Source organism: Cinclus cinclus, chromosome 3 (genome assembly GCF_963662255.1).
Source record: "Cinclus cinclus chromosome 3, bCinCin1.1, whole genome shotgun sequence".
In the NCBI taxonomy this organism is placed as follows: Eukaryota; Metazoa; Chordata; class Aves; order Passeriformes; family Cinclidae; genus Cinclus; species Cinclus cinclus.
In genome coordinates, this window is record NC_085048.1 from 105,874,027 (window position 1) to 105,890,207 (window position 16,181).

A 16,181-nucleotide genomic window follows, 5' to 3' on the forward strand; every position below is an offset into this window, starting at 1 on the left:
TGCATAACTAAAAAGAAACTGATTTTCTTCATTAAATTTATGAGATTGTACTCATGTGTTTACATGGAACATGAGAAATTTCAGGGCCCAGTGGCAATTCTGCCCAGAAAGCTGTAGATGATTAAAACCAGTTGGGAAGCAGGTTCTGTTTCTGGTATGTGCATTAGGGATGGTGGGATGTTCCTGATTCCAGTGGAGCTGGGCTGGATCCGACACTGATGTAACCCTGTGGAAATCTGACTGCAATCTGCAAGAGAGCAAAAATGTCTGAGGTGTATCTCTTGCTGCAGACTAACAGAGTAATTTCTGTACTTGAAAACATCCTTGTCATGTCTTTGTTTTCTCAGCAGGGATGTGTTTTGAACAGGAGTTTATTTTAGCATAAAGTTGGCTCTAGCTGACCCAGAAGTAAGTGTAAGGATGTTTTTGTGTGAAGCTGTGGAGTCCTGGAGACCCAGTGATATCTTGTCATGTAATTATGAGCTGCTGAGGTCAGTTTGAAAGTGCACCAGAAAAATGAGAGAGTTTGAGGCATTAAAAAAAAAAATAAAAACCCCTAACTGTGTAGTCTCTTACTAGAAGAGTGTGCTGTCAATATTTAATGAGAACAAAGTATGCAGCCATCATCCTCTCAGCATTGCTATTTATGATTTGGAACAACTTCTGTTTTAATAGACGTTTTTGGCAACTTTGGGAGGATTCAACAGAAGAGGAAACTATATTCTTTAACTGCCTTTATTGCTGTAATTGTGATTGCTGTGGTTCTCTGTCCCTCTGGTCTCATTCTCAGGGTGTTTTATGTACCATGAGTTCTCAAAGCAAATGCTAGACCCACAACATGCTCTGGCTTCCCTTGGCTGAGACACTTTGTTTTCTACAATCTGTTTCTAATACTGAGATTTTTTTTTTTCCTTCTTTCTTTTTTTTTTTTCCTTCTTTCTTTTTTTTTTCTTCTTTCTTTTTTTTTTCCTTCTTTCTTTTTTTTTTTCCTTCTTTTTTTTTTTTCCTTCTTTCTTTTTTTTTTTTCCTTCTTTCTTTTTTTTTCTTTTATAAAACTTAAACCTCGTAAAGCTGAAGAGCACCAGGTTAAATTTAATTCTGCCCATGCACCTAGTGCATACTGAGATGTTCTCAACTTTAGGCTTCAATTTATTTTTTCTATAAAAGAAGAAAGATGAAGCTTGATGGAAGAGAGAAAACTACAGCCTCTGATCTAATGTGTAGGAGCTCTTGATAGAAATTCATTTGAAAAAGCAACAGTCAATTTCATATTATTTTCAATAATTCTGAAGACACTTTTTTTTTATAAAATATTGTCTCTTATAAAACACGGATTTCTAATCTGAGTTGGGATTTTATTTCATTTTTGTGCACTCTTTTGTAATTTTCATTCTTGTTTGTGTAAACCTGCTGCTTTGCTTGCTTGAGGGGCTGTTGTGCTCATATCCATTTTAAGGTCTCACATGTCTTACAGGTGTAAATCAATTGTGTTTGTGCATTTGAAAAAAAAGAGGGGTGAAAAGTAACACCACCAAAGCAGCCCTGCCCACTTGTACTGCTCAGAGGCATAGAAGTGTTGGATGGCCTTGTGCTGCCCCTTCCCCTCCAAAGATGGGGAAAGACAAAAGTGGATGCTCTCATCTTTCCAAACTGCTGACAAAAGCAATGGAGGATATACATTCTAGCACTAATAACAATGGCATAATTTACATTTTACCCAAAGCTGGGATGATAAAGACACCTGATTATATGTCTCAAAAAAAAATACTTTATTTTCCCTGCTCCTGACATGCTGATCCATCCTTGGTCTCCATTGTGTTGCTTTCTAGTTTTAAATGCTTGGAAGAATGGGTACAGTGTGTTTGTATGACCTGCAGCTATGATGCTTCTGCTTAAATAACAGGAATTTCAAAATAAATTGAACTTCAAACAAAAATTCACTGAGCATTCAGTATTTGTTTGCTATGGTGTAAATATTCTGATCCATAAGGACAAATTATTTCTGGGCAGAAAAGAAGATCTTCAAGTAGTTTACTGTGATTTTATTAGGTAATTAAATATGAATATGCACAGTTAAGGATTTTCTTTCTTTTTTTTTTTTTTAAGGGAAAGGAAGACATTTTCTACAATGTGAATTTCTATGGAAAAATTTCTGATTTTCTAAAGGTATGTTTTTTTTTGTTCTTTTAGCATTTTAATTCTGTTTTTTACTAGATTATCTACTTCATGTTTAAAATATGGTTTACTGTTGCACTGCTGCTCTGTTCATATCAGTAGAATGAAAAATGTGTCCTGGGAAAGCAGCAGTTGGGGTTCTTGAGAAGAGAGAACTTAGTAGAAATTTAGGTTATAACTGCAAATTCAGAGGATGGTGCACTCTCCTGAAACCAGATATCCTGACATTAAGGAAGTGTGTATGTGTGAGTTTGATCAGACACAGGCAGATGACGGTACTCAAAGTTCTCAGAGGCCTCATCTTTTTGAAGTCTAACATCCTGGAAAGTATGGATGTGTAGAAATTGTTCTTTTGTGTGTCCCCCCCTCAGGCCAAATAAACTCCAGTGATAACCATTCCTAAACAGCTGCAAAGTCCATTTAAGTTCTGGTGTCTCTGTGTTCCAGCAGATTCTTCACACCTTATATTTGTGGAGAACAAGTTTTTTAGGTTTTTTTAAAGTACTCAGGGATGGGTCACTCGCATACCAATTTATGTTCTCTTCCTAAGCTGAGTAAAGTTTTATCCATCCCACTGGCATAAAGGATTCTTACCCTATTGGCTTCTGCTGTGTGAAAACTACTTTTCCTCTAGAAGCACCAGGCACAAAATTCCAGTTGCTTTAGCAATCCAGGCCTTGAGCAGGCTCAAAAAAGTTGTTGTGGCAAATGTTAGTTTCTAATCGTAATCCTGACTGAGACCTCAAGCTTATCTTAGATGAGTTCTTTGATTCCTGCCCTACTGCACAGGTGCAGAGCAGGGCACAGACCTCATGCACTACTCTTCTTACTGAAATTTTTGGGAGTGATAATGATGAGATGGTGGATTTGCTTTTTGTTGTTCATCTAAAACCACACTTAAATTCATATGAGAATTCTCTGATGTCGTCTGACATGAGATCATGTGAAAAATCTCAGATGAGGATTCCAGTTGCTGATGGATCTGCTCTAAAGGGATCTTTAGTAGGAAAATTTCATTGCAGAAAAGGTCTTTGACACCAAAAGATGTGGCTGTGGTTTATATCTGGTATTGTAGAATTAGAAGTAATGGTACAAAGGTTGTAGGCAGTGCTCTACCTATCCTACCTTGGCATTAGTGACTAAAACAGATTTGTTCTCCTTGTTTTTCACTCCTGGATTGTTGGCTTATCCATGTTGTGTATGCCACAAGCATTTGGGAATCTGTTGCACTGTGACCTGGTGTTCTGTCACAGTTGGTTTGTTTATTTGTAACTGATAAAAATAATTCTTCTGTGGGCACAAGTACAGTTTAAAATAATTTAAAAAGAAAAAAATAAGCCTACATTGCCCAGAAATAACCTTCTTGGAAAGTAGAAACTTCTGTAAATATCTTTGTAGAGCAATGGTCTACATATAGGGCTGACTTCTTATCCAGGTGCAGCAGCAGAAATCTTACTAGTAAGTGACTTAGAATGACTTCCCATTAATGGCAGAATTATTGGTTCATTTGTTAACATTAATAAAGGACTAGGAGATGAATGAGTTTAGCTAGAGTGTCTGTTACATTTGATGTTTTCAAAATAAGAGTAAATATTAGAGGAAGAAGCCCCTTTGGAGTTAGTAAAGGAAGTTAGGGATGTTGCTTTTCATTTTCCACTGGATCTTCTCTTTAACCATTTGAACATAGCATGAAGAAGGATATGCCATAGGCTTTACACACCATCCTGAAAGTCAAAGACTTCAAAAACTTTGTGAAAAAACGAACTGCAAATTTCAGAACTTCTGAATTTTTAGATCAAATAAATATGAAGAGAACTTGGCTCAATAACAAAACAAAATAGCCCCAGGCAGGCACAATTTGTACAGCTAGTTTTAGGGTCTGTGAACAGCATGCTGCAGTTAATATTGGTTGCATTGAGGATGCCTGGGAGAGGTTTACTGGGTAGAAGCCGGTTAAAATATCACATTGTTAAAGATTAAATGGGACCATTCTGTGCTCTCCTGTGTTTCATTACAGTGTGATTCCAGGCAGTGTTTCTTCAGGAGATGAGGTCAGGCAGTGCATCCTTAAAGGTTTATTCTGTTTACATAGTGGTGGGTGGGAGGACAGGGCTGTGCAAATGGGAGATGGTGCCTTTATCATAACACATCATTTACCTGCAATCATGTTCCCCTTAGGAGAGCATTAGTCATGTTATTGAATAATCAGGAGCTGCAGGAACTTTGACCCCTCTCCTAGTCTGAAAGAGGTTGAGCTGAAGAGAAAGCTAGCCAAAGAAGGTCGTTTAAATAGAGGGTTTCCAACACTGTTGAAAGGAGGGAGGGCTGAATCCCTGTTCAAGTTTGTAATGTAAAACCGGGCATGATGTTCACTGGGCATTCCTGATTGGAATAATAATTTAAAACAATGCAGTGTTCATCACAGCTCATTGATTTTATTCATCAACACTTCATAGTTAATTTTCATGGAGGTGAAATAAGATCTCTGTGATACATTCACAGAACTGCAGACATTTTTGTGAAGGACAGAGTCTAAATATTTGGCATTTGCATTTTTGATTAAATTACCTGTGCTCCTGTGGGTACTTGTGTGTCACTGTATCTCTGAGTTGGGGAGCTAAGAGCAGCATTCCTTGGCCAAGTTTGATTAATTCTCTCTGTGTAATCTACCTGCTGCAATCACAGAAATATATTGCACTTGTTTTTCTTGTGCCAGGGTGGAACTCTCACACCTACTAAGCATAATTTAGGATGAGTTTTAGTCCCGAAGTATTTGCTGCCTGGTCATTATAAGGATCATGGCAACTGGTCCCAGACGGAAGTTTATATGGGCGAGAATAAAGAAAAGTTGCCCTTTTTGTTAGAGAGCAAAGCCATTTGCTCAGATTGCTGTTGTCAAAATAAAGAGGATTTCACTCTTAACTTTAGGCTGTGCCTCCACTGGATATCTTCTTCCTGCCCCTGAAAACGCAACAATTAATATATTTTGTGGGGGTACTTTCTACTTGAGCTGGATTTTTTGCATCCATTTTAGCCATGAAACCCCCAACTGTTCTTTTAATTAGGTCCATTGAATCCTACAGCCTATCTGATTATTTATCCATGTTATCTGTGTCTTCTGGAAATTGAGTTCCTTTAGGTCTGAAAACTTACCTGCTGTTCATAAGCAACATGCATAGCTTACTAAGGTGGGGTGTACACTGAGTTTCCCTTAAGATGGCCAATGTTTTCTTTATAATAAAGTTCTCTTATTCTTAGCACATTTCTAGGTCAGGAATGCTTAAAATATCTTTGGTCATTAAAACTTGGAGTCAACAGTATAAAACAAAAATAGAGAAGCAAAAGAAAAATAAATGAATCTTACTGCATCCAGATGAAGTATTGTTTTCCAAATATTCCCTGCTGCTTGTGATCACGTTGTTGTCTTCATGCTCTCCTTTGGAAGACCGTTCTGTTTAATTGCAGCAAAATCCAGCATTGTGGGGACATTTATGTGAGAGAGGTGAGCATGGAAGTGGTAGAAAATGTATGTAGTGACAAAGGTCTCAGCCTGAGAAAGATTGCTGGTTTAGTGAGGAGGCAGAGCTCTTGGAGCTAAAAAGCAAGTGATAACAAGATGAAGACACTTTTTAGTAGGCTTTGTGACAGGACAAGGGGTAATGGCCTTGAACTGAAACTGGGTATATTTAGGTGAGATGTAAGGAAGAATTTTTTTTGTGATGAGGATGGTGAAAAACTGGAACAGGTTTCCCAGTTAGACTGTGGGTGCCCCATGCCTGGAAGCATTCAGGGTTGGGCTGGGTTGGTCTCTGAGTAACCTGGTCTAGTTGAAGATGTCCATGCTCATTGCAGGATTAGATGACATTTAAAGGCTGTTTCCAACCAAACGTTTTCCATAATTCTGTGATATATATATTTTTTTTTTAATATGAGTCAGTTTTCATTTTTTTCTGCCAGAGCAAAAGTTAATGGTGAAAGAATGAGTGACTGGTGGATTTCTGGAGAGGATTCCAAAGTTTACCAGACTGCTGCCTCAAACTGGTCTGTGGTAGGTCTGTCTGAAACCACGCCTGAATCATCAGACATTCTAATGCAGAAAAAGGGAGGAAACAACCCTTGGCTCCTGTAAATTTTAGTTGTTTACGACAGGAGTTGTCTTAGGCTGAGAAAGGTTGTTTTCTTTGTCTGTACTTTTCTTTTAGTGACTACTTTGTAAAACTGACCCCTGAAAGATTTATCTGCCATTCCCCAGAAAGGAAAGATTATTTGCTGTTTTTTGAAAAGTTTATGTAAAGAACTAAGTCATGGCGTTGTTTTATTCAAAATTTCTATTTCATCAATGCCTGAAGTTAAATCTTCTTCTTCTAAAATATGTGAAGACCTGATATTGTATCCAAAAGTGCAGAGTATGGGAAGAACAGGTCAGAAAATGAGAGACACAAAGTGGCACCATGTACTGTTTGGCCTCAGTAAAACCTGAAGGAAGTGAGGTTCTTGCAAACCCTTTTGTTCTGTGCAGGTTCAGCTGTCTAGGATGTATTGGGGCTCTTTATGGCTTCCCCTCTCCCCCTTCTTTTCTTTTATCTGGTTGTTTTCTTGGATTTTATTGGATCCAGGAGCAAAGCAGAGCACAAGAATCTGCTGTAGTTAACCAGCAGGAGTGTGTCTGGAAACAGAGAGTGGAGTAGAAGGGAGTGAAGTAAAGAAACTCTTCCCTTTCTTGTTTTTCAACCTACCCAAAGCTGGAGGGCAGTGGTGGCAGAGATGGTGAGTGACATTCACATATTCCCGAGGGATGCCACTGCAGATGGATCCGTGGGATTTTTTGCCACTGTCTTCAACAGGGGCCAATTATGAGAGAAATGAAGAGTGAAAAAATAAGCAGGATGGTCTGAAAAGTATGGGGAGAGCTGCAAGATAAAGGAAGCAAGGTAGCAAAAGTGGGAAATGTCATAATAAAACTGTCAGATACAGGAAATACCTACGTGGTGGGAAAGAAAGCAAGAGGTCATGCACAGCTGAGTTTGGACAAAATATTTTATTCTTTTCTAACTCTCTTCCCCTGTTGAAACTGTCTGCCAAGACCTACTATTGATACAGCAAGATTACTGGCCTGTTGGATGCTCACTTTTAAACTGATGTGTCTTCTTATGTCACATGAATAGTGCATTCATCTTTAACCCTTACTGTTTTCTGGCAAAGCCGAAAAGGAAAATTGCTAAGTTATTGCCAAAGAATGCATTGTATTTTGAAAGGATTTTTCTTCCATTATTTTTGACTACTTTAAATTGTGAAATTATGGAAAAATTCAGAGGGATGTTTGCTGTAGCTGCTTTTGTGGTCTGATATGGAGGAGCAATGTTTGGTTGAATGTAAAAAAAAATAAATCTGTAAACAGATGCTAATCAAAGGCAAAACTTCTCAGTATCTTCTGGCTCTCTCAGAGCTTGCTTTTGTTCTGCTGTTCATTTCTTATCTGTTGTAATTTTGCTCTTGAAGGGAGTATTGCAGTAGAGACCAGGGAGTGTGTGTGTATATGTGTGTCCCACTGCAGCTGCTTACCCAAACAAATCCCTTTTGATCACAGTACCTGTAAAAACTGCAGGCTGAGAAGGTGGCATGTGCTCTTCCACATCAGAATGATTTCGTGGAGGCAATGGAAATACGTGTGGCAAATCAAATTGACATTCAAACCTTCATTTATAATTGTGGTTATTATGATTTCCTCTTTCTCTATGTACATATTTGGGATCTACTAAGTGTAAATTTTCCAAGCTTGACAGGTTGCATAAGCCAAAAAAGTAGGAAATAACTCCCAAAAGAACTGCTGCCAGATCTCTGAAGCATGTATTGAGCTGTTTGATCTGAAACACAATGTGTAAGAGGTGCTGTGCCAAGTTTTGAAAGGTACAGTATGTGGAGTGATGAGACTGCTGTCTAAGTTATTTTCTGTACCCAAAGAGGAAAGACAGATAAATAGGAAATGTTTATTGCTTAACAACACGCATGCCACTTTTCAGTTGCTTATGTTTTAACTGTTGTTTCTTCCTCTCAAAATTAGTAAGACTTGTTAAACATTAGAATGAAAAGTAGCAAGCAAATCTACTTAGATTTCATAACTGCACTTTTTGCTCTTTGATCTGTACCAGACAGAGAATTTGGATCATAAACATGATCATTATGAGATCTTTTGCAGTCTGGGTTAACAGCTGGAGGATGTCTCTGCAACTACTGTAGATACTGCAAGTATTTCTTGTGTTGATGTAAAAACTGCTTTTTTCAAGATCTGCAGCACCTGTTTCTTGGGCATTTGTACATTTTTGTACACTTGGAAGACTTCGACCATTTATCCTTGGTTTGCAGTGGGTGTTTTTATAAATGCCCTGACGATCAGATTCCTCCCTTGTAAAGTGGAGGTTTCAATTACCTCATTATATCAGATGTTCACATAAGTGTGTCCAGCTCCTGATTGTGAACATTTGGCCATACAAGTCTGTCTACAAGTCTTTTCTGTCTGCCTGAGAACTAGCAGGATTCCTTTTTCTCTGCAGGCCTTTATGGTCTGCTTTTGTGCCAAGGATGTAGTAAGCAACTAGCTAGATGTTCTGAAAAATCTGACAAATAAACTTCTGTGATTTAAAATTATTTTTCCTTTGGCCCTTTTCTTCATGTCTTAATTTAAGAATTTGTTGCCTGGATTTCATAGAATCTTTTTTCTTTTTAAGTTGTACTTACACACAGTTGGCAAACTGGAAAGTTTACCCTTTTAAAATGTTAAGCAGTTTGAGGCCATTTCCAGGTGCATATTTTGAAGGAAATCAGAGGCTTTCCTCTGTTTATCACTGATGCATCGACATGGATGCTCTTCTGGTGTCACATATAATCTGGAATCAGTTTTAATACTCCTCTTTCCTGTGTTAATTTGCGCTGAATTTGCTGTGAAAGTGATGGTGTATTGCTGGGAGAGTGGTTGTCATGTCCTCTGCCAGTAAGTGTGTTCAGCAGCTTTGGCTTGGCTGTGCCTTCCCTGTCCCTTCTTTTCCTGGCAGTTCACACGAGCTGGCAGCAGGTGACACAAGACAGCAGGTGACACTAGAGCAAGAGATGATGCCATTGAAGCCACTGCCTGTTGTATCTGTGGCCGCAGCAGAAGGTGCTGGAGTCAATATTATAAACCTAAACCCCAAGCTCTTTGACAGCTTATTGCTTATCTTTGATGTGGCTTTTTTTTTTTTCTCTTTAAGAATTGTGACCAGAACATGAAGTTTGTTTCCTTATCTTGAGTACTTTTGCTAGCAATTGATGTGACTTGATATAAACAATGTGATTTTGAGTCAAATGTTAAAAGTTAAAACAGCTTCCCACATGTTGATTTACTGCCAGGGGAAAAAATACAGCAGAAATGCTGTATTTAACCACAAATCAAACATTTATTATTGTTGAAAGAATGACCTGACAAGGATAGAGCTGGACTAAAATGTACAGGTTGTATTTCATGGAAGGGAAAATCTTTATTAATATTTGAAGAATGGCTTTAATTAGTCTGACTGTTGGTAGGTGTGTTCATTTTCTCAATGTACATCTGATATAGCATTTTTCACCAACTTATAATTGGCAGTTTCCCATAGGAAATAATCGTTATTGGCATTATAAAAGCACTTTGTATCTATCACATTTGGGAAATGAAAGTTTTGCAAAGGTCAGAATAAAGTGTGCCCCCAATTATGCTAATAACTCATACCACAAATGATCCTCCAGAAGGTTTAATAGCTTGGTAGTCCTCTTTAGATTTTCTGAGAATGGAAAGAATTAATATTACATTTTGACACTTTACATAAAGGTGAAAAAAGTTATCTGCCTTCTCTCTAGGTTTGGAAGTTTGTACCTGAACTCTCTTACTTGCTTGAGGATCTTGCAATGTTGGGTGGGTTTCAGTCAGGATTTTTGAGGGTTTTTATGAAGAATTCTTTTTAAAAGCATTTTGTTCCTCTTCACACTGAAGGAGTTTTTTTTTTTTTAATGATCCCATGGTTGCCTGGTGTGTAGCATGTGTTGACATTTGGAGTTGTCCGCAAGTTGTATTTGGAATTTGACAACAATTCTAACAGACTGATTCTTTTGCTAGATTGCTGAAGTAATTTAAACTAATAACTTGGTAGGAAATATGAAGAGTTATTTAAAAACCCTCTTCAAAATGAAAATTTTACTGCAAATTAAATTTAAATTTTACTTTTTACCTGCCAAAAAAAGGAAGAAAATCCATTGTTTCCTTTGAGGGATATTGCATATCTGCACTCAACACCAAATATCAGAGTAACTAAACCATCCAGAGGTTTTCCAAATGTCACAACAAATCTTCAGGATACAATTAGTTAGAAATTATTGGATACTGGGTTTTCTTACTTGTGTAACATATCCACCAGAGAGATTTCTTTGGAACTAGGAGTCTGTCTTGCTTGAAATGGCTTTTTCTGTTTGTCATTTTGAGGCTAAAACGTTACTAAAAGGCTAGATGGAATGATTTACTCCTGAGAGTGATTATCCTAATACATCCACAGCTCCTGTGCATCTCTTGAGTTGTTAAAGAACCCATTAGGAGAGCAGTCTGAAAGCTAACATTTGCAAATGTCTGCAAATTGAATTATAAATGTCTCTGGTAAACAAAATGTTTGCTGCACTGTGTCAGCTCCACTTTGAGGTCTGGCTCTATGTGGGGTTTGTAAGGTATTTTGAGAAGATATAAAAGGCAATGAAATAAAAGCTCAGATTCATTCATCTCACAGGGTTTTTAAAGTGTAGAAATATTTTTCATTGCATTCTTTGCTTGAAACTATTGTCCCTTTTCCAGTGAAGTGTTTTCTGTAAGCTTTACTTAAACAGAGATGCAGATGGTTTATTACTCCTTTTAGAGCAGTTGTAAATGGGGAATATTGACAAGCCTGGCACTGAAATAGGAGGCTATTAGAAATTTGCTTACCCTGATTCTATGGGCTGCACTAGGAAAGCTGCTGCTTCTGATTTACTGGAGGTGTTGTTTTGCTGCTTGCAGTGATTAGGGCTATAGCAAGACTGCCTTCATAAAATGTCTCTCACAGAAATGTTCCTTTAGGACAATTTTTCAAGCAGCATTGCCAGCAAGGCCTTTCTTGCACAAACATTTCTGTATTGAGTGTGTTCTGGTGCAGTTGACCACACGTGTAAATAAAGAGGACAGGAGCAGGCTGTTGGTAGACTTTAAACTTCAGTCTTGGTTTCATCCTCCATGGAATAATCATTTCTCTTTTGGCATTTCTTTATTTTTCCATTGTCAGTTGTGATAAATGGTTAATACTAAGTGCAAAGACTCTGTCTCAGCTGTTTTTATTTTTTATATACAAGTTCTCTCCACAGGTAAATTACTCTTCTTCAACTTAAACACCTCCATTCAGTGAGGGGTCATTAACTCCAGTCAAGCAGTTTTTACCTAGGAGATTATTTCTATGCAAATGTTGTGAGGAAGGGATAAAGGCAAATTTATCAAACTTACCTGGTAGAACTCATACACATGTGATTCCATGGAGGATTCTGTTTTTCATAGCCTACTGCAGACTTCATGGTACAGTCCAAAACATGTTTTCCAGAACAAACCCTAAGTCTGGAATATGTGGCACACAACAGAAGGTAAAATTAGGGTCCAAAAGTAGTTTTATTCAACATATGTAGTGAAGTACATGGCAGTATTTATATTTGATTAGGTGCACACTGCGTTCCTTACTCGGCTATGGTTTCGTTAAATGTTCAGAATAGTGAGAATTTTATTCCATAGCTGTGTGAACAATTGAATCCTCTGAAATTTTTATGACTGTCCTAATTATTTTTTTTTTCCATCTGAAGCTTTGCTAATGCAGGTCTCATCACTGCTCACTCTGCCAGAGAGTCAGGTATGTCTCCTGATGGTACTTGTGCTTCTAGACCAATGGGGACAAAGTGATCCAGTTTTTCCTTCCTTCCAGGTACAATTATGGGTCTCAATATAATAAAAATAAAATGATTGAATATCTACAGAGGTTCATATGGCATATTTTCCATTTATTTTAAGTTGGGGAGCTAAAATATCTTAATTGACAATCCCATAAGGTTTATTTTTTATGAGCTCTCTTTTCTCTCTGCGGTTTTACATTTTCAGGGTATTGCTAATTCTGTAAATTTAGCTATCAGAGTATTGTAATTTAAGGCCAAATCCTTCTCACAGTTGAAGGAAAAAATTGAATGGTTTTATTGGAGTAGAATCAGATTTAAGGGGCAGAGCCTGAATAGTTTTTAATTATTCTAATCCCTGGACAGCTTTTCAGCCAGGACACTTCACAGGCACTAATAACATTTTATATCACTTGAGTTTCCCCTGATGTAAAATATAAAGATCATGAGTTTGCTGTATAGCCTGCTAACATCAGTGGGACCAGTTTTTCTAGTTGCATTAACAGGCTCCAAGAAAGAAGCTGTATAAGTTTCCATTGTGATGGTTTTGAGGGTTTTTCTTTGCTTGTTGTTTTTCTTTTCACCTTTCTTTCCCATGAGTCACTTCAATTTATTAACTTAATTGGTAACTGTTGATATGATCAGGTTTCTTTCACAAAGTCTTGCAGCTCCTTGTGACAGGTTGTGGTTGAAATGCTTGATTTTGGTGTTGAGTGTCTCATGTTCATATCTTGTACTGATATAGGAAAGCAGAGCATCAGAAAAGTGGTGCTGGTCAATAACAGTGATGATTTTCTTAACAAGTAGCTAGTTCTTTAACCAGGCAATTGTTGCCGTTGCCATTCCCACTCCAGTTGTACTGAGTAATTTCAAAAAGTGGCAAAGTTTTGTTTATCAATCAGCAAACAAATATGAAAACTGTGGTAGAACACAGTACTGTGGTAATGGGCAGGGGGGGTGTGTGACTCTAACACGCCAAATTAATATTTCCATTTCTTGAAAGATATTAAGAAAAGTGTCTCAAGATCTTACCTTGGATTTAGGATGGCTGCAGATAGTCTTGCTGTTCTCTTCTCCATTTGGCTTGTATGAGAAGAAATATTTATAACCTGCTTTTGTTTAAGAAAACCCTTAATTTGCCCTGTAACAGAAAACACCAGTGATTGAGAAACCTGTTTTATGTCTTCTTCTAAGGTGGCAAAGGAGGTTTTTTCCCTTTCCATGCATGTGCAGAAGGACAAAGAGAAGTTCCTCCCCTGTGGCTTCTCTAATGAGTTCCAATACAAAGTGAAGCAAGTTAGAATTTCTACACCCTGTTGAACCAAGCAAATCATGTGGTCCCTTCTTTTTGCTACTGTGACAACAGATGAAATTTCTGATCTTCTTTTAATGTAAATGGAAGCATTGCTCTTCTAGTTTGGGATGCCAGGATTTCACCAGCTCTGCCTACTGGCTGTGGAAGTTAAAATGAATTAAAAGGTAATTATAGGTTACCACTGGACTGATGCTACTGGAAGTAGTTCTTGGCCTTGTCATGGATAATGTGCTTTCCATCACAAATGGATTCTTCTTTCCTTTTTTTACCATATGCTGTCCACTGCTGTTACATGATAGTTGTTTAGCCCTTTTGCAGTGAGGTGCTTTCCCATACTGTATTAATTTACTTTTTGAATTATGGGAGATGTTGCAGACCACACCCAGGGGACAGTGAATTAAAGCTTTCCTGCAGAATTGCTGAATAGCAGGGTAGAACAGTGTGTAGATACACATCTTCTGGAGTCGCTGGGGTAGACGTGTTGGACCACAACAGTCAGCCTTCAGAACTAAATTAAAGGTCAGCAAAACACAGAGTTCCTTCAAAAGTCCAAAGCACTATGTATGTTTGAAAATATTTTGTTTCTGGAGACATAAAAAGAGACATTCCACACCCAGAAAAGTACCATAGAAACAGCATTTTTCATGACAGCTAAAGGGTGTGAAAGGGGAACCCTTGTATCTTATACCCCTTTATTTTGAGTTTTGTGCTGATATTCAACATACAAGTGATTGGGATGAAAAATCTAACCATGGCATGTACCATTTTGTACAGAAGAAGGAAATATGTTTTTTAATTTTTTTTTGTGCTAATAATTAATGTTTCTTGAAAATAACTCAAACCAGGACACTTCAAACCTAAAATGGAGAGCTCTGAAATCTCTGAGTGGGTTGTCTCAAGTTCAGGTGCATATATGTGTGAGTATGACAGGTAAAGAAGGGCTGGAAGTGAAACTTGTGTATCCTTACTGATGGAAGGATTAAATGCTGGTCTGCAAAGACTCTCTTTATGTAGATCATAGGAAGAAAGATTTTACATGGTGTGAGAGTGTATATAAATACATATAAATGTGTTAGTGTGCCATGATCTGTTTTTTCCTCAAGTCCACAGCATCTCAGATGTGCATCTGAGTTTTGTGTGTGGATAAGGGTCCTGGGGGTTACTGTGATGCTCCTACCATTCCCTTTGCCCTTTCTTTCTTTGCTGAGAGGTACAAACATCTCTCTCTTCTTACCTCAGTTTCCCTTTTCTTCTACAGCAGCATCAAAGAATAGGATATGCTTTTTCCACAGAGGCTCCTTGAATATTGTGAGGCTGAAGGATATTTAGTAATCAGAGAGGAAAAGCTGGAAAGTTTTACCAAATAATATTTGGCTAATATGGAAGAAAATGTGTAGTTTAGGCTTATCTAACAGAAGGAGCTGTGGCTGCTCAGTTGTTAGCATAAAGGGAGTGTGATTCAGTGGCTGATGGTTTCCACAGTATTTCAGTAGTTCCAAAGTATGATTTCTTAAAAGCTTCATTTGGCAGCACTTAAAAGTTCTCCCTTATAATGCAGGAGAAGACAAAAACCTCTTGGAGGCTGGCCATAAGGTTTGTTGCATCCTTTTCATTTAGAAAGACATGTAAATTTGTCTGATACTATAAAAATCAACTTTGTGTCATGTAAGCTTTTCCCAGTTTGGTGTGGATGGAAAATTCTCCGTCAGTGGCAGGTAAGGTCAGCATGAGCACAGCCTGCTCCCTAAATAATTTATCATTGATGTGATGTTTAGTTCTGTACTAAAAAATAAACAGGCACATTCCTTTTTTTGTTTACATAGAGATTTAGAAATAGTTATATTGCCCTTCATTCTTCTAGGTTTTATTAGAAAAGACATTGAAGACAAATGGAACAGTGACAAAGCTAATAATAGGTCTCTTATGGAATGTGATTTATTTTGCCAAACTAGAGCATTTTTACATCCTTGTGCTTTTAGGCTGACTCTTCTGTAAAAGTGGGAAAAGGGCAGTACAGAGATATGATTTAGATTTTATTTCAGCCATGCTGAGTCAGAGTTGCTTGTTGTTTTCTGTGAGCTGCATGTATAGTTTTTATGGTATTTTTTCATTACTTTGTTTTAGAGTTGAGATTAACTGCTGTTTCTGCTTTTCCTTCAGTCATTAAAGATCCCTAGGGATGTCCTGTCCAGTTTGCATATTTGCTTTCTCAGTGTTTGTGCTTTAATATGTGTATGTACACATCTGCAGTTGCAATTCTCATGTCAGGTCTCAGAATGGACATGGGTGTCTTGTAAATCAACAGGCAAAATGCTGGAGCCTCGGGAGCTGGGAACGGGGCCCACCTGTGCGTATTGCTGTACCCTACAGGGTTTGGTTTATTTGGTTTATATCCTCACTTGCATGATGCTCACACTGTGTGTGAGAGAGATTTCACAGGCATTTTCCCAAGGAATTTTTAAGACAAAGTACTTCCAAGGGCAGGATGGCAGCTCTTATCTTCAGAGTCCCTCAAGTGCTCCTGGCACAACAGAAACATGGAGCTGACTATTAATAATTGAATGTCACCAATTAGAACTGTTATTAAAATAGAAGCATCAGTGTCTGTGTTTTCTGCTCATTGTCTCTGTTTCTAGCTGTACTTTGAGTTGTTCCTCAAAGTAGTGCTCATGTCTGACAATTGAAAGCTAAATCTCCAATTTCCCTTTGTTACTATGTTTCATCCTGCACAGTA

The 16,181-nt window shown here is 37.8% G+C and overlaps 1 protein-coding gene across 1 annotated transcript in view; it reads left to right on the forward strand.

The window, feature by feature from the left end:
- The window catches only part of PLCB4 (phospholipase C beta 4), a 184,070-nt gene that overhangs the window by 17,679 nt on the left and 150,210 nt on the right, over positions 1-16,181 (forward strand). Inside the window, exon 2 of the mRNA XM_062490623.1 lies at positions 2,107-2,166. The gene's annotated coding sequence lies outside the window, so the exon portion shown is untranslated. The remainder of the gene's footprint in view (positions 1-2,106; positions 2,167-16,181) is intronic.